We start from the raw sequence: 7,041 nt of genomic DNA, 5'->3' as shown, positions 1-7,041 counted from the left end.
CCATCGATCTCATTCCGATGCAAATGGGAAGTTTCGATGTCATAGTTGGCATGGATTGATTATCTTTGCACCGTCCGAAGTCGTTTGTTATGATAAATTCATTCGGATTCCGCTTGTCAACGGTAAAACTCTCAAGGTCTACGGCAAAATGTTTCCTAAAAGGCTCAATCTCATGTCGTGTTCTCAATCGCAAAAATACTTACGCCAAAAGTATGTTCCGTTCCTAGCCCAAGCGGTGGTAAAAGACCACAAGGAAAGAAAAATCCAAGATATCTCCATTGTTTGTGATTTCCTCGACGTCTTTCCAGATGATGTTACCGGTCTTCCACCCATTCGTCCGGTTGAATTTTGAATCGATCTTGTGCCCGGCGCAATGCCCGTGGCCAAGGCTCCTTACCGTTTAGCCCCGTCGGAAATGCAAGAGTTATTAAACCAACTCAAAGAACTTTCCGACAAAGGCTTTATTCGTCCAAGATCCTCTCCTTGGGGCGCTCCCGTCTTCTTCGTGAAAAAAAAAGATGGCTCATTTCGCATGTGCATCGATTATCGTGAACTCAATAAACTTACTATCAAAAATCGTTATCCTTTGCCACGAATCGACGACCTCTTCGATCAACTCCAAGGCGCAACGTGTTTCTCCAAAAATCGATCTTCGATCGGGATATCATCAGTTGCGTGTTCGCGAAGAAGACATTCCAAAAACCGCATTCCGTACTCGATATGGACATTTTGAATTTTTGGTCATGCCCTTCGGGTTAACCAATGCACCCGTGGTATTTATGGATCTCATGAACCGCGTTTGCAAACCGTTTCTAGATAAATTCGTTATTGTCTTTATTGATGACATTCTCATATTCTCTAAATCCAAAGCCGAGCATAAGCATCACTTGCGTTCCATTCTCGAAGTCTTAAGAAAAGAACGACTTTACGCCAAATTCTCAAAGTGTGAATTTTGGCTAGAGGAAGTTCAATTTTTGGGACACATCGTCAATGACAAGGGATAATGTAACTTCACCACCCCATGTTTACGAACATATGCGGGTGTTGTTTCTGATAATACAGTTAATGCTGATACTGTAACAAAACAAACCGATACCAACCGAATTCCCGTCACAAACAAAACAAACCTTAGAGGACTGATAATGTAACTTCACCACCCCATGTTTTTATTATTCTATCCATCCACCAGATCTAAACCGCCTTTGTTTCAGTCACATGGTTCATGAGCATCTACACTTCATATTTCTCCACCGTTCTTTCCATCAATCATCCCATCGATTCTTCAATCTTCAGGTACGATTCCAATCTTTCTTTAATACCCACCAAAACTCCCAATTTTCCCGCTGTTTTTCAACTCTAATTTCGTCGAATTTGGTTCAGTTATAGATCTGGGGCTTTGATTGTATCGAATTGAGTTGATTGTTATGCAATTGATTTGATTTGAGAGTGAACCCATGTGTCAAGTTTGAGAATTTGATTGATTTGATTGTGGGTTATGTTGCCCTAGCTTTGAAACCCTAGAAATTTGAAGAATTTGTTTGCTATGATTTTGCTTATGCAAAATTGGTTTTAAAATTAGGGATGTAAATGAGCCGAAATCGTTCGGTGTTTGTTCAATTGTGTTCGTGAATGTTTGATAATGTGTCCGCTTATGTTTGTTTGTTAATATTATTTAATGACTTTTTTTTTTTTAATATTATCTATCTATCTATCTATTGTTAACTATGAAATAAAATTATATATGGGTGTTAAAAAAAACGCCAATACAAACATGGTAGCTGGACCAAATCGTGTTGACTGTTGAGTTTGCTATCTTGATAGTGTTGACTGTGGTACTAGACACGAACACGACACAATAACTAACTGTGTCATTTTTTACGAACACGAACCTGTTTGGAAACAGGTTACACGAAACGATCCGTTTAGGGACACGTCAAACAAAAGTTTTGCCAAAAGTTTATAAAATTCTTAGTTAATACATATATTTGATTATTATAAAGGGTCGAGGTGTAAGGTAACTGAAGCATATGCCATATATTTTATTTAATGAAAGTTAAAACATAAACAGGTTATTAACAGGTGTGTGTTAAATGCGTCTATCTGTTTAAGATGCGAAACCTGTTAAGCTCAAGCCCCAACTTGTTTAACTCCGTGTCGTTTCGTGTCAGAAATTGCTAGTCCTAATGTTTAATGGGTTCTGATTAGTTGCAGTTTTTAATTTCAGGTAATCATCAACAAAGATAAACCGTAAGCCCTAAATTCATTTTCACCAGATATGGGAGACCGATTTCGGTTAGAAGAAGAAGATAAGGGTATGTTAGAGAGTGTTATCGGTCCTGACGCTTTAAACTTTCTGTTATGGTCAGCTTCAAATAAGGTTCCTGATGAATTTAGGTCAAAAACAAGGGATTTAGGGGTCCAAGATTGCCTTCACAAGACTCTCGAGGGGTTAGATTGGAACTATGCGGTTTTCTGGCAAGTTTCGAATTCAAAATCCGGTAAATCGGCTTTGATTTGGGGCGATGGGCATTACAAAGAGTCAAAGGGACCCGATGTTAGTGAAAAACGGGTCGAAAACATTAGGAAGAAGATGGTTCTTCAAAAGATTCATTCATGGTTTAAAGGACCCGAAGAAGGAAACCTTCAACTGAAAATGGATTTAGTTTCCGATTTGGAAATGTTTTATTTAACTTCGAGGTTTTACTTATTCCCGTTTGATAAGCCGTCTAGCCCGTCTCAAGCGTTTAACACGAGCCGACCCGTTTGGGTTTCTGATGCCAAAAGCTGTCAAGAACATTACCAATCAAGATCCTTTTTAGCCAAATTATCCCGGTTTCAAACCCTAGTTCTCGTTCCGGTTAAAAGAGGAGTTTTGGAAATCGGTTCGTTTAAGTCGATCCCAGAAGACCAAAGCTTTATTACATCGGTTAAAACTTTATTTAACGAATGCCACCCGAAAGCATTACCAAAAATCTTTGGGCAAGAATTAAGTCTTGGTGGCGGTGGTGCAAAATCCGGTCCGATTAGTATTAACTTTTCACCGAAAGTCGAAGACGATTTGGATTTGGATTTTGGTGGTGAATCGTATGGGATACAAAATCATGTGTTTTCCGGGAATTCATCAAATGGGCATAGAGTTGACCCAGGGATGAACCACGTGATCGGCGGAGTATTGAATTCACAGCCAATACTATCGGGTCTCGACCAATCTAATCAAGATTCAAACTTTTTGGATCGAAAACCAAGAAAACGAGGCCGAAAGCCTGCTAACGGGAGAGAAGAACCGTTAAACCATGTAGAAGCCGAGAGACAAAGACGCGAGAAACTAAACCAAAGATTCTACGCGTTACGGGCCGTGGTCCCAAACATTTCAAAAATGGATAAAGCATCGCTTCTTGGTGACGCGATATCGTACATAACTGAACTTCAATCCAAGATAAGAATCTTGGAAGCCGAAAAGGAAGTCAACTGCCAACCCGAGGTTGACTTTATGACTAGAAAAGACGACTCGGTTGTTAGAGTTAGTTGCCCGATAGACGATCATCCGGTTGCTCGGGTTTTAAAGACGTTTAAGGAACATGAAATGGTAATAAACGATACGAATGTTTCGACTACAGATAATGGGAAAGTGATACATACGTTTTTGTTTCAAGGCGTTGGTGGTGCGGGCGCTGCAGAACAGTTGAAGGAGACGCTTGATTCGGCCTTTTCAGACTGATTCGCATGTTTAAACTTGTTTGTAAGATAAAATCTTGCTAAATCTTGATCTGGGTATCTTTCTTTTTTTGCAAGTTTTTTAGTTTTGACTAGTTGTATGTAGATCAATGTGTTTTCTGTTAAAGAAATATATAGAAATTGTTGGATTTTAGTTGTTTTTTGGTGACTGTTGTCTTTTTTGGTAGATTTGAATTGGGGTTGATAGTAAATTGTGAAAATTATATGAAACCAAGAACTTAACCAATCATGAACTGATTCATTTAAGTTTGTTTCAAAAGAAAATTATAGTGTATTTTGATGTGTTAACTCTTAATTTTTTTATTAAAGTTGTATTTTATATAAAATAATTTTTGTTTTGCGTAAAATAGGGTTTTGACATTTTTTGTCGAGTATGGTATGGTGTTGTATCGATGCAGACCTAACAAAGTTCTGATACCGGTATTCAATTTCATGGGTTTCGGTTTTGATGTGAGTTTTGTTTTGGTAAAATTTTGTATTCTTGCAATAACGATATCGAACTAGTTTTGTACTGACATGATCGATGCGATATTCGGTTTGTGTTTTTACTTGTTTTCGGTTTTAGAATTTTGGTACGCTACCCATCTTGAAATTGCTTCCCAAGCCAGGCCGGCCTTATGGTAGGGCGAGCTGGACAACCGATTGAGGCACGCAATTTTCGGAGGTCAAAATTTTATATATCTATATTTTATAAAATAGATATAGATCTTAATAATTTTATTACATATTGGACCCTATACTTTTTTCTAGGGGTGTTTACTGTCCGGTTTTCGCGGTTTTTAGGTCAAACCGTTACTACGTTTTTTTATTTTCGTAAACCAAAACCAAACCGTAGAACTCATAAACTAAACCAAATTGAACCATTAGTAACGGTCTGGTCTGGTTTGATTTTGCGGTTTAGGCTCGCTGCACCTTTATACACCTTTATAGAAACATATATGAGTAAAGTTGTTCGTTGTTTAGAGGATTTAACAAGTTGTCAAATATACCCATACAATATTGAAAAAAAAAACAGAAAAAAGAAAAGGAAAAAAGTGACAACGTTGTTCAGAAACGAAGTAAAACACAAACTGTCCAAACTATTTTTTATTTTATAAACAAGCTCTGTAATTAGTTTTAGTGTTCTAAACCAGAAAGAGGGTTGACTTAGAGAATGTGAAAAAGGGCCTGCCACTTTGATTTACTTTAATCTAAGTAGAGTTAAATCATTAATTATATATATAAGAATTATTTTAAAATTTTATTGTAATAAATTCTCACACGGTTCGGTTCGGTTTTATACTGTTGGTTTTCAGTTTAAGCCTTAAACCAAACCGTTCGCTACGGTTTGAAATTATTGAAACCATCCGACCAAAATTTAAGTAAAAAAACCGACCGTGAAACCAAACCGATGACCGGTTTGGACGGTTTCACGGTTTGAAACCGAACTGTAAACACTCCTACTTTTTTCCATGCATATTTAAGTTATTGGGACAAGATTAATTTAAAAGCAAAAAAAAAAATTAAATAAACAAAAACATACGGCATTACGACTGATTGAATTCCAGATTTCCAGGCCTAATCCTTTTTTGGAAGGGTTGACGATCAGCCTGAAGTTATCGTCGTAAATGTCATTAAAAAATTACCTTATGTATTTCGCTACTCGTTAGGGCATATGAACCTTTTTAGTTTGGCTCGGATGAGATATTCAAATTTTCCGAGACAATCCTATTCATTCAAAATAAAGTATATTTTATATCTGCATAATATAATTATGTACTTTGAATAGGATAAAATTCATGGACGTTTTTCTGCTACGAAGTCGCAGGTGAAAGTTACTTACTGAATTTCAAAACAAAAATATTATATAAAAAGAAACAGAGTCCAGCCATGTAAAACACGTATGTATGTCTTACAGTCAGTCAACTTTTATCTGTTAATTCTTCTTGTCCCTTATTTTCCATGCATTATTTGGTGTTCCATGTTAGGAGTTATACGTATAATAAACGTTATGGGTTTAACCAAGTAAAATAAACGTTTAACATGTAATTTTAGCTGCAGTTTGTATTTTTAAAGGTAAAATGTCTGTAGTCTGCGGACCACATCTGCAGACATCTGTAGCAGAAGAGGTGGACCAAACCTCTGCATTTTGCAAGAAGAAAACTGTTTGTTTTTTAACGTCTGCAGACTGCTAAAACTTTCAATATAAGCTCTATACCAAAAACACAAATTATCCAGCAACAATTAAAAATATATAAATCCAAATTTTATATCTCTGAACTAGCAAATTATAAAACTTACATTAACAATTTTCCACGTGAATGTTTTTTCCTCCAAAAGTTTCTTCAATTGTTTTCGAAGGTAGATAGATCATACATAATGAATGAAACGAGCCAAAACTCGAGCTTAAAACAACTCACAAGCCGATGTCATAAACCTAAACTTTCTACAAACCTTTTTCAACTAAAAACTTTCTATAGACTTTTTATAATCCTTGACTTTCTACAAACTTTTTTCAACTAAAAACTAATAATACTTGAACAATTATGCAAAATTATAATTGAACAAAAAAAAAAAAAAAAAAACTAACTAATCAATTAACAACTCAATTGAACAAATCAATTAACAAGAATTCAATTAACGAAAACTTAATAACTTAATTGGTATCTGATGGAAATAATGAGTTTGGAAGAGACTGGAAGACCATGGTCCAAGTCTGCACCAAGAAGAAGGCGCGCAGACGTTTTTTAATGAAACGTCTTCGAAAAAACAAACAGTCTGCAGTGGGTAATGTCTGCATGTGGTCTGCGCGCTACAGACAAAAGAGATCAGGAAGATCTTTTGTAAAAAAACAAACATCACCTTAGACAACCTAAGTTTTTGTTTACAAATGCCTTTTTTTGAAAACTGGTGTTGAAATAAGTTTATAAAAACATAACTATTTAATAATTAAAAAAAATATAAAAAAAAGATTGAGAGTTTGTGAATGATATGGTACATACCTAAACATCTCTTCACAAAAATTATGCATATATTGTAACGTTAAGTAAATAACCATAACCAGTTTCAACTAGATCATTTAGAAAATCGTATAACCTAAAATAAGTAAAATTTGTAATTTTGTTTATTTTTATTTATACATGAGTCTCCATCCCTATACGGTTATACCCCATATATATCCTAAATTATAAGGAAAAAACTAAAGTAAAACCTCATATATGAGGGGTGCACTATTCATTCTCTATCCTACATTTAAATGTGGTTGTGTGTGAAAAGATGCATTATTTAATTGATTGTTATTAACATAATTTGTGACATTAGACATTA

General features: G+C 35.5%; 1 pseudogene; it reads left to right on the top strand.

The window, feature by feature from the left end:
- Positions 1-1,271: 1,271 nt before the first annotated feature.
- On the top strand, positions 1,272-3,825 carry LOC143606668 (transcription factor MTB3 pseudogene; annotated as a pseudogene).
- Positions 3,826-7,041: the final 3,216 nt, after the last annotated feature.

The sequence above is a fragment of the Bidens hawaiensis genome, unplaced genomic scaffold (assembly GCF_021521415.1).
Source record: "Bidens hawaiensis isolate Kalapana, Puna unplaced genomic scaffold, B.hawaiensis_p1.1 tig00076480_1, whole genome shotgun sequence".
Classification (NCBI taxonomy): domain Eukaryota; kingdom Viridiplantae; phylum Streptophyta; class Magnoliopsida; order Asterales; family Asteraceae; genus Bidens; species Bidens hawaiensis.
This window is presented reverse-complemented; position numbering and strand designations above follow the sequence as displayed.